Below are 20,276 nucleotides of genomic sequence, written 5' to 3' on the forward strand. Positions count from 1 at the left end.
TAAATAAATAAACGCGGAAATTTCTTACCGTAGATCTCAATAATCAGGCAGTGAGATCACGGCTCTTTTAAGATTAAGGATGCTTTTTAATATAGACTTATACCAAAGCGATGTTTAAATTATTGTCCGCTGTCAAAACGTTGTATGAGCGGATTTGGACTGCCGTAAAATCAGATGTTAATGATAATATCTCGAAGGACTTAATATATCATTTTTTTGAGCCAAAACCTAAAAGTAGTTTGGTTAAAAGTGCGTAGGCTTACGAGATAAATATACCCATGTAATATAAAGTGGATTTTCGTTGCAAGACTCGATCGAATTCGGAGCATTGTGCAATAAATAGCCGATATGAAACAGGAGTATAAACAGGAAGCTCACGGCCCGCCGGATGTTACCGAAGCTCAAATAAACACTATACTGGATATAATAGCTACATTTATTTTATTATATTTATGTATTGAATATAGAATGGTGCCTTCGCAACGACTGCATAAAAAAATGATAATCTACTAATATTAAAAAATCAGAAATCCTCAACTTTTTAGTTTTGTACCAGTGTAGGTTTCCATATTCCTGTTCAATATTTAGTTTTAACCCTTTAAAATTGTCAACGAATTCTACACTACTCGACTAATAATATCCTAGCTAAGTAACTACTTGTATGTCAGGCATAATAATCCACGCTCGTGCGTATATTCTGGGCGTATAGTCCAAAAAAGGTCAACAGTCGCCATCTGTTTTCCAATTAAGAAAACACATATTTTATTTCATAATTTGCAATTTAATTACGTTCTCCCGTTAAAACGAAGCCATCTGATTCAAATCTGTCCGTAAAATTAATAAAAAAAACGTGGAACAATTTTCGGATTACGTTTATTTATAGCACTTCGAAAGGGATCGTAATTAAGAGAAGGGGTAAAATAAAAACGTGTAATAATCGCGAAATGAATGGCCTTCCAAGTTGAAATTTATGTTTCACCCGGGGCCCGTTGAACCCGAATTGAATATTAGATAAGCCATTTGCAGAAAGCGGACATTTTTAGACATTCAAAAATGTACACTCGTTTTAATATTTTATTAATCCTTTGCACATTTAGGAGAAAATATAAGCTTTGTTTTAATTTACAGTAAGGAATAATCTGTATTTATACTGTTAATCTAAGAGCAGTATTGTTAGAGCGACTGCTTCTCATCCCTGAGGTCCTAGGTTCTATCCTCAGCTGTGCATCAAGGGATCTTCTGTTTCTGTGCGCATTTGACACTCATTTTCTTACCATACTCATGTGTGTCAGATAGATAATTTTGCGTATTATTTATATTTGCGTAAGCAAATGATCACTAAACAGATTATGTTTTGTTGACAATCATTATGTAACTTATACTAAGCTGCGTAATTTAGAACGTTAATAAATCTACAAAAAATCAATACATTAGCAAAAATAACGAAAGTGAATATTTCATTGTACATAAAAGGGCATGTTATTGGAACCAAGAAAATATACATAATAGTAAAGTAAACAGTTCTCTCTTCGGTCGGTAGCTCATGTCTGAGCGTCGTGGTCAGCAAGTAAGAAAGAAAAGAAAGAAAGAAAAAACTTTATTATACACATATAATATACAAGATATCAAGTAAACATCTGGAGCGGACAATCTGTCTCCACCGGTTTCTTTCCTCACTTATTGTGTACAGTTTTGAGGACGATGAGTCTTTTACTTGACCGGTACATCTGGTTGGAGAACGGCCTCGTTATCTTTTGCCTTCTGTATTACCAACCACGATCAGTTTCTCCAAGTTCTCTTTTTTTTTAAATGTAATAGGAGGCAAACGGGCAGGAGGCTCACCTAATGTTAAGTGATACCACCGCCCATGGACACTCACATTGCCAGAAGGCTCGCAAGTGCACCTCAGTGGGCAGCTGGTTCAAAGTGGTGTGGTAGTGCGCGGCCAAAACTACCTTAGAAAACGCTCAGTTGTGGAACGACGGACGTCGAGGTGATACGGATGGTATTTTGTATTTTGCCTTGACGTCCGATGATGAAAATCAGCTGCAGGTATTAGACCGAACAACTCCTCTGAACACTCTCCATGGTAAATGTGGTAGAAAATGCCGAGAGAACCCACATCTCTACGCAACGACAAGGGATCAGGCCGCACGGAAAGTGACTGGTCGTCGACGATTCGAATCACTCTTCGTTGAATACGTTCAAGTGGAAGGAGCTGGTACTGGGGAGCTTCCGCCCAAAGATGAGAACAGTATTCCATGTGGGGCAAGCGGTAGTCTCGCCTAGCTGAGCACACCAAGCTTTTTGGAGGCTAATTTAGCCTTTCCGCTAATGATGACCGCGATACTGAAGTTTATTCGATATGTCTCATCGCGTCCTCACCTCTGCGCATTTATAGTAATAAGTAAGAAGATATACTTAAAAAACAAACTTATCTATTTATTTATAAAAATAATCTAACTTTCCATAATTAGTAAATAGTTGTTTCCTTATCAAATTTTTTTTGTGGCAGAATGTCATGTTCCCACAGTCTACATTTCAGAAACTAGATTGTTTCAAAATAAATTGTAGTTCAAATCTTACCAAATATATTTCCATAGCATTAAGAAAAAACGGAAAACGAAATGTATCAACACATTATAATTATACGACTGTATATCACGGCGCCCTTCTGTCGGCGCTGATTTAAAAATATTGCGCAAAGTCACTTCCGGTCAAATATGTTTCCAATTTATATTAATTTAATAATAATTTGCTCTAAAACCACAGTATCATTCCTTTTATTTCGTAAGAAAGTAAATATAAGCTTTAATACATATTTATTATTATTTATTATTTTTATTACATTATTAGCTAGAGTCATATCCGCTTGTCGTCATAAGTCATTAATTCAAGTGTTCTATTTTTATAGCTCTGTTTTTGTCTTCCAATGAAATATATTAAAAATCGTCGTTTTGTTGAAGAAAACATTGTAAAGAAGAAATAGTTTGATGTGTTGGGGTATAATTAACTGAGTGTTTTATGAAGTGCTATGATTATATTAGCATCTTATAAATATAAAATGCAATATTAATTGAATCTTTTGTTGGTATATTTTTATGATTCTTGAGCTTTAGTTACCCTTCGTAACACAATAGTTGTAATTTAGTAAAGTGGTCATAATTCTATACTGGTTATGATTTACGACTTTACGTGTCACGGGACAAGGGGCGGTTTTCACTCATTTACGTGAGTGTTGAAAATGCATATTGATTTTGTGTGAAATAAAGTCAGAACACACATTCAAAGAAATTATCTCTGTCCTAATTGTCTTTAGCCGAATGTGCCATAGAAATATACATAAATATTCAACTTCAAATAAATGTAACTCGCTCGTTAAATTGAATAGTTAAACATAAACGCTGACTATAATGAACTCATAATGGAGGAACGATGTTCTTCCAAAGGCCCTTGTTTCCGATGCGCTGTTTCACGGATCATTAATTATTTCAATTGCTGTTTATGCAAAATATATCGCTTAACATTCTTTGTTCATTTGTTCTACATACGCCATTAAGGGTTTCGTATCGGGGACAAAGATCCATTTAGTTTGTTCAATTGTTGCTCAAATTAATTATGTCCTCTACTCTAACTCATTTATATGTCTTAGGATAAGATTCAGAGCGGAACGTATAGGTTTTTACCATTAGGGTGCGAAAGACACAACTAAAAACAAGAAATAAAAAAATAGAAAAAAATAACTAACCTTATTGTAGCTATTAAAAGGGGGTAACGCTGCCAGTATTATATATATTTTAAGTTTAGTTATTGTTTTCTGTTTTTTTTTTATTTATTCTTTGTCTTCTGCTAGTATTAATACTAAAAACTATGTTTGGATTAAAGAAATCACATCTACTAATTAAAATAAAAAGGTCAATTATTCGAAACAGAAATAGAATCAAACAGTAACTAAACCCTTTTCTATTGTATCTACAAGGGACATCAAACTTATACTACTATTTATTCAGTTTTTCCAAGTTTTTAAGTTTAATACAAATTATAAATCCAATCTAAGTCGCATAAATAAGTATTGACGTATATTATAGAACTAGCAATACTATCATCTATTAGAAACTCTAGAGAATTTTGAAGATATACAATTTGTTTGTCAAAATTTAGGTAAGTACCTGCCTGAAATGATGTCATTATAAAAATCCGGTACCATTACCCATTACATAATGTTAAACGATTTAATACATTATGACTAGTCATTATAACTGCATCTAAAATACTTCCCAAAAAATACTTGTGAAAAAACACTGTACCTTTAAAAATCTCATCACGCTTTGTTTGTCTATCTATTGGTGCTAAAAAGGTAGTAAATGGGACAAATTGCCTTAGGTTCTCTCGCAGTCAGAATTTGCGAAGCAATAATGGAGAATTGTATCAATTTCAAGTCGCAAACTTATCGATAGAAAACGAAAACAATACTTGCCAAGCTTGGCAACTTATCAACACATTATAAAGGTTTGCTTTGTATGTCCTATGTATGGGAAGTTGCTTGAAGATGTTCAAAATGGCGGCGTGTGCACGAATTTCCAACTTCACGTACAGATTTGAGATGGTTAATGGCGCGTAACTGATGCTGAAGCCTTTGTCGGCATAAGTTTTAATTAAATGCTAACTTTAACAAACAATTATGGCCACATATTATACTCAGCGTGTTAACCAAATTGCAGGAATTATACAGTACCTATAAGAACAAGTATCGCAATTGCTATATTATATAATATTATGTAGTATCATTACAAGAAATCATACATACATTTCCATGTCAGGATTTTTACCCCATAACTAAGTTTTCTACGTTAACGGTTGTGTAACTTAAATAATAACATACATTTTGATTTATTATACATGGAGGTTTACACTAGGGAGGTGAAATTATTAGCTATTTCTTTCGTTTGATTCCACATATGATTAGGCACCCTCTAAAGCACTATACACACACTTATATCATAGATACTGTGTGGTTGAGCCATTTTTATTTAATTTCTGAATTTATAATTTCAAATGAGACATTTAATTTAATCAAGTTTGATTGCGGGGAAAGCTCATAAAAAAGTGACGTATGCAAACCACATGCGGTACACGAGAATAAATTCAATAAAAGTAATTAATCATTCCGTTTTAGTTCTTACGACTCGGGCATAGTGTTTAAATTAGTGTGAAAGGGTTAGGTAGGTTTGGATGTTAGCTCGCCTAGTAACAGTTCATCTTGCGATCGGTACAAAAGTGGGGCAGGTCATTGGCCCCAGCACTTATCTAAATAAGGATCACACTTGACACTCTGATCATTGTATAATTATTTTTATGAAAATGAATGAAGTGGTTACAGACTAGCTAACATAAATGTAACTTTTTAATGGTTTATAAAACCTTTTTTGCGTAAACATATAAACTTATAAAGTGAGGTCCAAAGAATTAGCCACTGCTTTTGTTTTTAAGTATAATCTCTATTATTTAACAGATACGCAAAGTATCATTCTACCACAATACGAATCGAAACTATTTTCGAGAATCTTTTGAAGGTACTGTTATTTGTATGCATGCACATTAGTAATTAAGACTGACGTAAAATTGTTGAACATTTATACATATAATAAACAAATATGGTATAAAGGTTTGTTTATTTAACCTTCTAAGTGGATAAGTAAAATAAAATAAAAACTAGAATGGAGGTGCTGGGATTTGAACCCAGGACTTTCAGCATGCGAAGCAGACACTCTACCACTGAGTTACACCCCCAGATATATTTCACGCTAAAATTGAGGAACATTAGGCTGAGTTGTCTGTGCACAAAGGTACCTCCAATAACTGTTTGTTAATTTTTCCTACGAATTTTTCTAAACAAAAATTAAATATTCCGTAAGACATCTCTCCCGTTTTTTTAAATTCCCAATTGTCAAGTTGGTCATGCAATTATAGATTTTAAACTAAAAAAGGATTTTTAATGAATTGTCCGCCTTTTTTTTATGTAACAGGCGGCAAACGGGCAGGAGGACAAAAAAGCCTATAGCACTTCAGTGTGCAAACCTTTTACTTGTTGTTATAGATATGAGTACACCAAACAAAACATCTCAGTTTCTACATTAACGTTAATGTTAAATTGTACTACATTTTCAGATTGCAGACATTTAGACTCACTCTGCAATTATCGGAATGGTATAATCAAAAACTGTAAGGTTTAATGGAATAATTTGGGAGTAATCAGCAGGGCACCGTGTGCAAACAAACAGACAACTTTCATATATTCGTGCTATTGTTGGGATAATTAAGTTTAAGAGTAGTTGGCGCCGGCGCTTTCTAAAATCGACTCTATAAGGTACAATTCTGTACAAAAATCCTATTGCAAATATTTAAATTGTTTTTTAACAAATGTTGTCTTTTTTATAGAACTAAAAGAGAACTTTGTTTAGTTCTTTTAGTTTCTAAATACTTATGAAATACTTAACACATATTTTAAGTACGATTAAGGTAAAATATAAATTATGTTCGTGAAGTTGCACGTAATTCTAAAGACTACAGTGGCTAATATGTCTACGTAAAAGGAGAACAGTCTTCATTCAAACACACCATGTTTATGTTTGAAATGGAAGCCGAGTTTTGTTCGCGACTGTCCCCGTATAGTGGGACAGGCCGCGCCTAGCAACACCGGTTGATTAGTTATAGCGGAACACGGCGCGAGACAACAGCAAACAGTTTCACACGAATGTATGTACATTGTATGAAAAAGATTTCCAACACATTGTATGTTTCTGCGTACCTACTGTAAACATTTTCCTAGAGGGCGTAACGCGGCACGCGTCTCTCGTGATGCTAAATCACCGTGCCTTATACAGCATTTAAACTTAACTCCTTCTTCTTTCCGTATTTAGAAGTGCCGTGATACCTTTTCGAGAGCACTGATGTCTCCGTATTCTAATCAATGTCGAAAATTGTGATGTGTCGGTATTATGTCGAATAATATGAATACTGCATATTCGAATATTGAGAAGATATCAGTATCACAGTCGAATGAGCAATGTAAACGAACAATTTTATCAAGTCAAATAAATCAGGTCTACATATAGCGCGGATATGATTTATGTGCTCGATTAGAAACGTGGAACTTCTACAATGTTTTTTTTTAAATACTAGATTATTTAAAGATAGGTGAAGTCTTTATAATAACTGTTTTATATTAAAAATAAATAATAAAAATCCATTTCAACTAGACATGGGACATGTCGTTGTGTCGGTAATACAAATTAAAGAAATCCAAATGTACAGATAAACCTAACCGAACATATTTTTTGGAGCTAGAACCCTTTTTGGGTCTTCGCTTTTTAGTCATACCTGCGCCTGTTTGCAATAATTCTTACTCGTTGTCGATTTTTGTGTCTAAAGACATGCCGGTTTCTAGACGATGCATTTCTTATACTTTAAAGTGTTAATAGCGGACATAAAGAGTCATAGGGTTAGGAATAGTCCGCTAAACCAGTGTTGACAGATCAGAGGATTTCCCTTTATTCCCTGATTTAGAATGGGATCAGTATGGTTAACCTTACTAATTGTATAGATATTCGTTTGAGCTGTCTAAGAACGATGTGATTTTAATTAAATACGAATTTTATAATTAAATGAAAGTTCAGTAATAACTAGTAACACAAGAATTTTTTTTTGTATTTGAAGGTTTTTTATCATTCTTTTTTACTAAAAATATTCCTGTGAATCAATTTTCTATTACAGGTACTTTGCGTAATGCCTTTCATTTCCCAACAATCCCAACATGAGCGCCGCTTAAAAGAATCGTGCCATGGCCCATGCCACCATCCGCTTGGTGAGGGCATCCTAGGGGATTTCTGGGGGAAATGAAATTAGTCTAGGGGTACGTCGCCGAGACCATCAGGCAACACTGCGCTAAACACAGATACTGTGTATTAATTACATAAAAAGTTTTCTTATTTAAATTGACTTCTAAAAGTGAAAAGAATCCGTTAAACTCGGAAACGGAACGACTCACTATTACGAAACATTCATATTGTTTACAAAAAGCAAAATATGACATCACACGTAATATGAGTTACCTAACGCACCGTAATTTGCCTAACACCATTGTTCCCAAGGCTGATCCAAAATTTAAAGGTATTCTAACTAACGTACTAGGGCTACACAGAAACAGGGAATATCTTATAAACAGTGAAACTATGAAGCATATTATGTACGAAATAATGGAAGCCAATAGCTGAATATTGAAACAGCTAATCAAAGTAACAAATAAAGCGACAGGTGCGTCAATGATAGAATTGCAATACAGCACTTGGTAACACATTTTTCGCATTGAGGTAGGCTCGTATACGGGTCGATGACTTTGTATAGTTAAAACAAGCCTATACATAGAGCCGCTTCGATATTTTCAACTTTATGCAGTCGCAATAAAGTTGAAATTGAAATAACATCTCATTTAAAGTGCAACACTACGTTTGTGTTGTCTATTTTATTCAACAATACGCTGGTGTGAGTGACGGTAATAGTAGTGTTGTGCAACGTTTGCGAAAATTGTCGAAATTTAACGTGCATTGCACTGCGAGGGATTGGGCAACACTGTTCGGAAATGATGATTAGAGTTTATTTAATATGCGAGACCATTAGCTTATGCAAAATGCTGTATTGTTCTGTTTGATGAAATATTTTCACATAATAGATGTAATGATAAGTTAGATTAAATAGTATCAAAAAATAAATCGAAAACCAAAGTTTAAAAGTAGTGTAGACAAACATTAACTGCTTCAATCCTGAATTGATGATTGCTGAAATCCTCTTATTTCAAAGTCTCTTTATAAGTGACTTTGTCAAAAGTGTTATACAGCCGCGAAGTACACTAAAATGAGAGAAAACTTTTGAAGAAAATTATCGATACAGTAGTTCTTCACTAAGCCCCCTGCCACGACACTCACACTCCCGGCAGCATTTGCAATTTTCGCCTAGCAACTAAAGTGAAGGCAGATCTGCCGCCCCCCTACCAGGCTGCACGCTCTAATTTTTTTACAGCATTATGTACGATATGATTCATCGCTGGCTAGTAACAAAGTTACTTCAAGTATTATAAGACAAAATATATTTACATTCCACAATTAACATTCACTTTCGAGTTTTCTTTTAATACGTTAGCATGATATTAGATCATGTCATGATTCGATGTTAGTTAGTTAAATAACTTTTCCATCACATGTTAAGGCTATATATAACATATAGGCCATAGTATTCTAAATAGAATTTTCCTGATACTGCAATAATTGATCTATTAGATCACCTAGCAACAATAGTATTGGTAATGTATGCTCAGAAACGCGACACTTTCAGCGACAATTGTGGCAAGTGAGATCGTGGTACCGGTTCAAAGAAACGTCAATTTCTAGGTTACGTAGCAGTACGCACAGTACAAAAACCAGTCGCAGAATTATAGTGAATGCTAGATGCATTACCATCTAGGACGGACTTCTTAAATGGTATAGAAAAGTTCTCGTAATGGCTTAGATTTCTTTTCTAGAGATTTAATTAATAAAATGCTTTATTATGCCGCTTCTGAGACACTTTTATGCAGCTCAAGTGCTGCTTTATGTACTTGGAGGGAAAGGCGATTTATGGGATATTAAGCTGTCAAAAAACCTTAGATTACAGTTTCATGCATACATGTGATCTTTGCATTAGCATTAACTATAACAACTGAGTATTTTTATTTCATTAAATCTCACCGATTATTATCACCTTATGATACTTTATGATACGTAATATTTTAAAGGCTTGACGTATTTCAGTAGTGAGCCACACCCCCAGCCTCCGTTTATAATTAAACCTATTTTACGAACCAGTTTTAAATTAATTCTACGTAATAAATTAACTAAATCTAGAGTTATGAAGCAACAGAGTCGTATAATATTATGATATATTACTAAATTGGTATAATTTGGCTCGTCACGACAACGACAACACAAAAACTGTGCAATCTTGATCGGTTTACGTCATCACATTATGACCATGCTACGTAACCGTATGTTCTAAATTTGTGACCATTATCGTGCTCATTGCTAGAATTAGAAGGGACCATGCGAATTTATTAAAAATTATCGAATCGTCATACGCTTCTTACAAATAATAAAAAATAAATCAGTATCTACAACCTTTTTAGGTTTTGACCTCAGACTTTTTAAGAATCTAATAAGCAAGTAAGCAAGCATGGGTCTAAAGCAAACCGGTTTCCTCACGATATTTTCTTTACCGTTTGAGCGAATGTTAAATGCCCACATATACAGAAAGTCTGGTGAGAGAGAAAGGTGCAGAGCCGGGGTTCGAACCTACGACCTCACGCTGAAGCCACAAAGGCACTGCGCTGAATTCTGCTTTAAAATAATATTTAATTAAAAATACATTATTGTAAATATGTAATTAGAGTCATGACAAGTGAAGCAAGTCATAAATCATCATAAGGCCTAATATTTCATTGTCAAATTAAAAAAAAAACTTAGTTAACTAAAACATAGGTATATCCAATATAATGGATGCCCACAATAATTTAATATATTCCTAATGCAATGATGATTATGCAAATGGGGCTCCCAGACGTATCGTCTCCGTGCTGTCACCCGAGACAATGCTTAGGAGCAATGTGACACCAGACTCGAAGGGCGATTTGATTATAATGTAACTACTACGTAGTTATTTGGATATATATTAAAATTAATTAATTAATTTAAATGAACATTTTCATACCACGACCTGCGACAATAATTTGAAGTCACGCAGGAATGATATGAGTTTAAATTAAAATTTGCACCGTGTCTTGATAACGTTGAGGTTGGTCATGGACTCACGTTTTGAGCATAATCATTATCGATACAGCCGTTTTTCCACCCTAAAACCACCCTTATACCCGAGCAGCAACGGCTAAGATTATGTGCTGGGTCTCTAGTAAACAGAATAGTTAAAACACGTTCGGTACACGATAAGAAATTTTTTATTGTTTTCAAATGGAACTAACTATTTTACTGCAAGCCATTATTTCTGTTTCTCACATAAATTATATTTGCACGATCTTTGTTTTATGTGGTATTTTTTGCAAGTTTAATGGTGGAATGATAACGGGTACATGAAAAATGCATTACAATGAAACAAAACAATACGCGCTAATGCGGATCACTACATTTAAGTTCAGAGGTCATCTTAATATTCAAGCCCTATTACAATATGTCTTATTAAAGAGTTAGGTACCCCTAATGAAAAGCTATACATACTGCTATACACAGAAAGGAAATGCCCTAAAACAGAAGTGGAAATGGGCGGGGCATATAGCAAGATACACAGATAAAAAGGTGGACTTTAAAGACAATTATAGGGAAAGGAGTAATTGAGAGGCAGTAGAAGAGGGTGCCATAAAAATTCTATAGAACATATAGAAGCGTTGGCAGGAAGCGAATGGAGAAAGAAACCCAGGGATGAAAAAGCTGAAGGAGGCCTTCACTAAGGGATTCTTGAAGGGGTTCCGATCAACGGTACAGAAGAAGGATATCGAGTAACAAGACAAACAATGTATATGATATATCTAAACTGTATATTTAACATTTGTAAAGATTGATATTAAACGTGCTTTAATATTAAAGGGTTAAGTATACTGAAAAGCTATACATAATAAGTACCATATACCTACCCAAAATTTAATGACGTAAAAACATTGAAGCTAAATAGGTTTTTTATTTTATTTACACTTCTTTGCTCACGAGAAACCAATAAACATAAACGGTAATAAATCGAAAGGCTCTGCGCTTCGGGCCCATCGCTTATAAAGGATCACTTCCAGACAACTGCTAAAGAGAGTGAAGCGTGCGTAAACAACTAATTTTAAAATAGTTATATACGCTTATGCATGAGAGCTAGCGAAATGTAGAAAGATAGTAATAAATTATTAATAACGTATGTATTTCCAATACGTGAAACAGTGAATTATTTTGAACACATTCATAAATCAGGAAATCAATTAACCGCTAAACTCACTGCGAAACTCATCGGCTCACAATAAATTAGTCAGCTTTTCAGAAATGGGAGTTTGGTGTCAGGTTTTCGTGGTAAGTCTGCGGGCTGCGGTCATTCGCAGGATATCCGAAAGAGCTGGTTTGAAAAGGGTTGAAGAGATGATAAAGATACTTTGGTGTCATACTTGTCATTACACTTTACAAAACCCAAAGAAGATATTACTTATATCCATAATGGCGAATTTTTTAAAGTAAATTATTGAACGTTTCGAGTGCTTTTATCAGTTAATAAAGTTATATATGTTCACCGCATAAAAATAAATTAAATGTAGTCCTCAAACACTTATTTTAACCCATTGAACACATCTCACACGTGAAATTAAAAATGGGCGCCACTCCGGAGCAGCGCTGGGCGTGCGTTTAACGAGATCTGCAGTTTATATGACCACGCCCTCTCATCCACTAAACACATAAATTGGGGACACTAATCCCTACACTCGAGTATGATTACATATCCTAATCTGGGATCAATTCTGTAGAAAATCTTTAGTTTTTATGGGGCACTTTTACGTCTATTTCTTTACATTGGACGTACCCACGGGCATGCCGCAAGAAGCATTAAATATAAAGAATAATCGTCATCAGCTTCTGAAAACGTCATATCAGTATTCTCAGTCTTAATTCGTCGGATGTTTGAATTACAAAAGTACAAGAACAGGAAAAACGTTAAGAGAACTGACAAGTTTCGCATAGAAATGGAGTCAGTACAAATATGATGAAATTTTCCTTTTATCATGAAATAATGTTGAAAGGTTTACTTCATTACTTAGTGAGCAGGGAGGCAGGGAGGTACGTGTGACGTTCAAACGTTCCTTTGAAGCCTTATTTATATTGAATCGTACTCAAATAAAGGGAGAATTGATTTATTTTTAGCCTCTGAAAACTTTCCGGTTAACAGGCCGGAGCTTTTGTTTGTTTTTTTACAACAGATTATTTTATACGGTCTCAGTTTCGCAACGAGTTCCACGAGCTTTCTCTAGTTCAAGAAAAAATAATTTTAAGTGGCGAGGAAAGTACATTATGTATGCAATGTGTATGTATGGTACGATATTATGCAGTCGATTAAGTCGGCACGTGCCTGTGCCAATGTGAGACCACGTGACGCCTAACACTATTATAATTACAAATGCCTCGGAATCGAATTCAAGAGAGCCTACTTTAAATATGACCAATAGGTAAACAAAGAACTTTCTCTGTACTTTGGTTTAATTCATGGTTTATACGATTCGTATGCGTCCACTTGACCACTTCTTGCCAACTGGTTAAGCACTTGAAAAAGTTTCAAAGTTTCAAGTATATAGTCCTTTTCATGAAAGAAGTCCCCCAGACGCGGCGCTGCAATCGCATAACGTAATGTTGCCATTTATGAGTAAAAAATTTACCTATTTTATTTACATTTAGCAGATGTGATTTATCAAATAATATTATTTTCAGCATACTTCGATGAAACAATATTTCTGTTATGTAAAAAGTACATTTGTATTTACTTATATTAGCGGTGTTCTACCTACTTACAGGGAAAAGATGAGAAAATAGCGTAAAGAAAAGCAATACAATTTTTATTCAGAGTTTTATTGCATAATTGTTGGGTTACAATTTTTTTCGAAGTACACGCCGCTATTATACCTTCGTTTGTAATTCTTGTTACCTGCAATTAAATTATGTACAATTAAAAATAATAGTAACTTTAAGTTTGTAATGCTTATGTAATATGTAATATATGTTTTAATTTCAGTTACCTAGTCACATCACGTTATGTATTTATTCAATTTTGCAAAAACGAATTTATATCATAAAAGTCCCATCAATACAGCAAAAAATTATTAAATGGTAACTCTAAAAAGTATCTGTTATGGCGGCAACTCTCTTCCGAACATTGTTTAGTGGTATTAAAACACCTTGATTCTTATGTTCCGCTTCACAGAACTCTTTCACCTTTAATATCATTTCTCGAGCCGAACTTTTTACAACTTTTGGCATTGTAATCAATCTTTAAAATGCACTAAGCTAGTTAAAAATTCACAAAAATCCACCACAACAAACGAACTTGATAACATCGACGAATGACAACATTGCCGACCTGTCAAATTTAGTTCCAAAAATCACCGCGGGACTTCTTTCATGAAAAGCACTATACATATTTGTTACATTATATACAGTATATAATGTAAAACATTTGTGTTTATATTCGCTGAACACAGTTGGCGCCTTTAAGAGATGATTGGCGTACTTTATGACTGACAATAAATTATAGATTTTTTGTGAAACTGTTATAGTCTGTGCAAAGAAATTAATTATTATAGATACAACAATATTGTTTATAGTTGTAACAGAAATAAAGATTCTATAACCATAAAGAAGTTTTAGAGCAGTTTAAATTTATTTTTATTTTTAATAAAATATATACACTCCTACGTAACCTACCAAAAAAAAAATCGTTTATGTCCAAGTTCAAGCTCAAATTAAATCATTTATCAATTATTAATAGACTCAATAGCTTAATCTGATAGTGCTTCTCTTATTGTATACTTCGGGGTGTTTCAGAGAGAAGATTTACTCGGAGGCACCATTTGCTCGTTAAGGAGGCGCTTAAAGTGACTTATTTATCTACGGAACCCCGTTCAGTCAACAATGTCGTGCTTAAATAGGGATGCCACAAGTATTCCTTATTATAAAAATTACACGTAGTAGTGATAAGTTTTGTTGAATTGAAGTAAGTTGACAACCTCTATGCTTCACGTTTTTGGTTTAGCTATAAATAAAAAACAAATTTTAAAAATAAGTTAAATATCGAAGTCTCAATGCACATTTTTGTTATCATCACTATTGATAATGTAATAAACCATTTTGATCTCACTTAAATTCTCAAATTTCAGAAATGTAACAGCTGCATAATGTGTACTGTACGAATTAATTCTTGAGATAAAAACTGGCAAAACTATGAATACCTGAGCAAGTCAAATACGTTGCAAAACGGTCTCACGCATATTAGGCCTAGATTAAATATGGAGTTATTATCGAAATGACTATAATTAATGCCTATATTAATAAAATTTAATAAATCACTGGATTCCTTGCTCAAACAGCATTTAGTTCGTACATATTTCAACTGTTTTGACTCATTAACTATATGTTACAAGTTATAACAGTTAAGTAATAAGCAAGAACTTCTAAATCGATTACAATACTTCTTTCACCAATAAATAAATAAAATAAATCAGTGGCGCTACAACCTCTTTAGGTCTGGGCCTCAGATTTCTGAATCTGTTTCATGATCGTTTTTAAGCCTGATAGGCAAGTAGGTGATCAGCCTTCAGTGCCTGACACACGCCGTCGACTTTTTGGGTCTAAGACATGTCGGTTTCCTCACGATATTTTCCTTCACCGTTCGAGCAAATGTTAAATGCGCACATAGAAATAAAGTCCATTAGTGCACAGCCGGGGATCGATCCTACGACCTCAGGGATGAGAGTCACACGCTGAAGCCCCTAGGCCGACACTGCTCTATATATATCTTCTTTCACCATTATAATTCCAAATTATCCCTCCGTAAAAGGGTAATCTATTTCGCCATGCCAAGTTCGGACAAACTAATACTGCGTATTAAAAGCTTTTGTGTAACTTATTTTACCTTAAGAAACAGGGAGTATATGACTAAGTTTCATTTTAACTTAATTTATCGCCTTCAATAAAAAGAAGCTTTTGGCAACCTTAGAAGGGATTATTTGCTTGTAATCTATCACTAGTGAGTCCCTTCGGCTCGTACTCCCCTATATTTGACGACGCGAGGCTCATCAATAAACTTTCCTTTCGTTAAAGCATGTCTTCCATTAAAATGTATTTTTTCTGCTTTAAGTACAATCAAATTCTAATAACTTTATTTTATTTTATTGTGTGCTTATATTATCTTGTTTATGTTTTAATTGTATTTTAAATTTTAAATTTCTATTTTTTTGGAAAACTTATGTTTACTTTAATTGTCATACATTTTAGATGGAAGATTTTGTAAAATAATCAGTAGATATAGTACTATGTATGATGTCGTAAACTTAATAACTAAATAAATGTTCTTAGTTTTTTTAAACACACTTACACTTGAACCAGCTTGCCACTTGCCTTGAGTAGCTTCCTGTATGGGATATAGAATTACATTTAAAAATAAGTGTTTCGTTTTTATTTATGTTAAGAACAAATCCCAATAAAAGTTATTCTCCATAGGATTTTTTTTTAAAGATAACCAGTGTAACGTGACCTTTATGTTTACTGAGAAAGCACTTGGCAAGTCGTTAAGTTTTGGCTCAATTTCAATATATTCTTCAGAGTATTTTATCAGATTTCATAGATTATTACTTGCCTACTGCGATTTTTCGGCCATCAAAAAAAACCAGTGGTGCTACAACTCTTGAGTGTAGGCCTCAGATTTCTGATCATTTGTGTTTTCCATAGCATGTAGGTGATCAGCTTTCTGTCTCTGATACACGCTGTCGACTTTCTGGGTTTAAGGACTGGTGATTTCCTCATGATGTTTCCTTTAGCTTGCATAACAGAAAAGTGCATTGGTACACAGTGCGAATACGAACCTACGACCTCAAGGATGAGAGACATACGCTCAAGCCACTAGGCCAACATTGCTTTTATTAAAACATATCCTATGTTGATAATTCTTACGTTTTTAAACTATATAGATAAGAATTGCAGTGTCAGCCTGGAGGTAAGGCCTGCGATTCTCAGCCCTAACGACGTGCGATCCAACTGCTGCTGTACACTGCGGCTGTTGTTAATGTTTTTATATATGTAATTAGAAGGAAACATATAAAAGATGTGGTATATCTTAGGTCCAAAAACAGGTGAAGTTTGTTTGCTGCTGATCCATTGCAGAGTTCCATGATTACATAAAATAGAAATATTTATAAATATAATAATATTAATCCAATGAAGCTACAATCCTCTATCACTATCTTTGCCTCAGATTCGGATTTTACATCTTTATACCAGTCGGTGATCAAGCTTCTGTGTCTGACTCGTATCGCCGATTTTTGGGTTTAAGACATGCTATTTCACAATGTTTGACGATTAAAAATAAATTGTGAAAAAAAAACACGGCCCAGATTTCAACGAACGACCGACGGTGTATAGAGCCGCATGCTTAAACAGATCATATGTAATCTATTTTATCTTGTAAATATCTACTTTATATGTTTCCAACATACAAATATACAGTATTTGCGTACATAGTAATAATAATTATAAATTAATAGATTATTATTATTATTATTATTATTATTATTATTATAGCCTCTATTCGGACATGCCAGTATTTTTCTTTATTTTTCGTATATTGTACTTTTCTTCCACTTTTGCTTGTCCGTTTGCCAGATGGCAAAGGCCTCCTCCAACCTTCTCCATTCTGGCCTTTCTATGGCCACTCTACCCCATGTTGTTCCCGCGACTTGTATAATGTCGTCGTCCCACCTTTTTTGTGGTCTACCTCTCTTTCTCTTTCCATCTCTTGGGTACCATTGTGTGATTATTTTACTCCATTTGTCCTTTCCCCTGATCATGTGGCCTGCCCATTTCCACTTTTGTCTTCTTATTTTCAAAGTTATGTCCTGTACCTTAGTCTTTCCTCTGATGTTGCTACTCCTTACTTTGTCTTTTCTTTTGATCCCAGTCATGCTCCTTTCCATGGCATGTTGACATACGGAGAGTTTATTTGTTACGTTTTTTGTTAAAGCCCATGTTTCGCTCCCGTAAGCCAGCACTGGCAGGATGCATGTGTTAAATAATTTGCTTTTCGTTGAATTGTGTAGGGTCTTGTCTTTCATCACTTCTTTTAGGCTCCAATATTTTTTCCAGCTGTTTGCAACTCTTCTTTCGACTTCTTTGTTTCCGTTATCGTCTGGAGACATCAGTTGACCGAGGTATAAATATTCTTCCACGTAGGAGATTTGGTTCTGCTCCACTATTACAGGGTCTTTGTTGCCATTGGTCATGATTTTTGTTTTTTCCGGGTTTAGCTTCAATCCGGCCTTTGCACTTTCCGATGCTAGATCATTTATCATCTTGTTTAGATCAGCTGGTGTTTTTGCAAATAATACGATATCATCAGCGAATCGTAGGTGCGTTAGCGCGCGGCCATTAATAGTTATACCCATGTCCCTCCATTAATAGATAGAAAATTAAACAAATTTAAGAAGTTTGGTCCCTGTGCCGGCAGCATTTTCTCGGTGTAGGTACTAATTATGTTCTTCTAAATTAATTGTAGCTCCCTTTAAATGAAAGTTACTAGATATTTTACTTACGTATATTGAGATGCATTGGTAGGCATAAAAATGTAGAATGTTGCGTAAATATTGGATAAGTTTATACGGAACTCAGAGTTACGTATGCCTTAATGCAACCGGCAACTATCTTAGCAGTAATCTAGAATCCGAGTTATCAATCAGTATAAAGGATTATTTGAAATAAACGCGAAATTGTTACACTATTTACATAACTCGACAGTATTAAACATTCAAACATTTAATGATTTTAGGGGAAAGAACATACATAAATACAATACAAATACAAAATACATTTTATTTATGAAATTGATAGTAATAAGATTTGAAATAAAATAAACCAAGATTTGTTAAGACGAACAGCTCAAATTTGCCCAGGATTGATATATTTGGTGCGCGATTTCCTCGCAGCCAATAAAGAATTTTGCTCGGCTGAGTTAAGAAACGAAAAACCTCACGTAAGTAAATACAAACACAATCAACTAATGGTGGGAGTCTGATAGATACTATTATACGGGACTAGATAATTGATACACCAGCAATGGAACAGGTAGATTATAAAATGAAGTAAGAAAAGCAGCAAGAAACTACAGGAAAAAATCAAGAATAGGGGATTGTTCATACCACAAAAACATTAAATGCTAGCAAGTTCCCCTGATAGAATGTCAAGATAGCATTGTGGAGATAAAATGTGCTATAAGCAACAAAAAGATGTGAATGTACTAACTAATCAACCTAAGTTTCCTAAGTTGCCTAAAAGTGTTAGTAGTTTAGTTGCCTAACTAAAAAGTTGAAAATTTACGTACAACATTTGAAAACCGTCACTACTGTGAATACTGTCCGGCTTTTTTTGAATCCAAATCCCAAGTGTTTCCATTGACTTATAAAAGTAAAGGATAGAAAATAAAAATGCTCAAATTTCATATTTTAGTTAATAAGAAAATCTTGTACATTAACCGCAAGCTATAGTTGTCTGGTTAACATATAAATTGTTTGGGCATACATCCTGGTTTCATATGTACTTGTGATACCGACCCAATTACTTGATACTCCATATAATTTGGAAAAAAAGAAAGGTAAACAATTTAAATTTATAATGAGAATGATAACGAAGTTCAAAACAAACATACATAATAGGTATTTTATCTACGGTATATGTTACAAACTCTTTTATCTAAAATGTATGACAATTTAGGTGACCATAAATGATAGAAGAAAATTAAAACTACAATTAAAAGATAAACAAGATAAATTAAAAATACCAGAAATTGTTGTTAAGCAGAAAAAAATACTAGCAAAACTACTACTACTTCGTTCGGGCTTCGCCGCGCGAGTTTTCTCTTCTTATTTTCTTGTTTGGGACATGTACAAACACGATGTTGGGTGTTCTTATTGTACATAATACATACCCATCGCATATAAACTTTGGGATTCATTTTTACAACACGAAATGTTGATTGTTTGTTTGCTTTCTTCTCCTGCTGCACAAAGACACATTTGACGTTAACCTTTAAAATTCGTTAAACTTTAGTTTATTACCGAAATAAAGCTGTTTTCGTAAATAAAAAATGTGTACCCACATAACGAAAGAGGATTACAAAATCTTTCGTCATCCCTTTTGTGGTCAGCGAGAGACTGAATATCAAGTTGACAAACAACTATGTATTTAATATTATGATAGTCCATTGAAGTGTTGCCATGCATCATCTATTGTTTATCGTAATATTGTTGATAGTTTTAATTTTAATTATGACCTCCAGCAATTTCTGCTGGATGTCATTTACAATGCGACGACAAGTATCACGAGAGATACGTTTAGATACGATTGCATCACAAAAGTTCAATGTTGTTCTAAGATTTTAAAAGATTACAGAATTATGTGCAA

The 20,276-nt window shown here is 34.1% G+C and overlaps 1 non-coding gene across 1 annotated transcript; it reads right to left on the reverse strand.

The window, feature by feature from the left end:
• Positions 1-5,718: 5,718 nt before the first annotated feature.
• Trnaa-cgc lies at positions 5,719-5,790 on the reverse strand. Its single transcript has one exon. It is a non-coding gene; the product is annotated as a tRNA-Ala (tRNA).
• Between the last annotated feature and the right edge of the window lie 14,486 nt (positions 5,791-20,276).

Source organism: Pieris napi, chromosome 22 (assembly GCF_905475465.1).
Source record: "Pieris napi chromosome 22, ilPieNapi1.2, whole genome shotgun sequence".
Classification (NCBI taxonomy): domain Eukaryota; kingdom Metazoa; phylum Arthropoda; class Insecta; order Lepidoptera; family Pieridae; genus Pieris; species Pieris napi.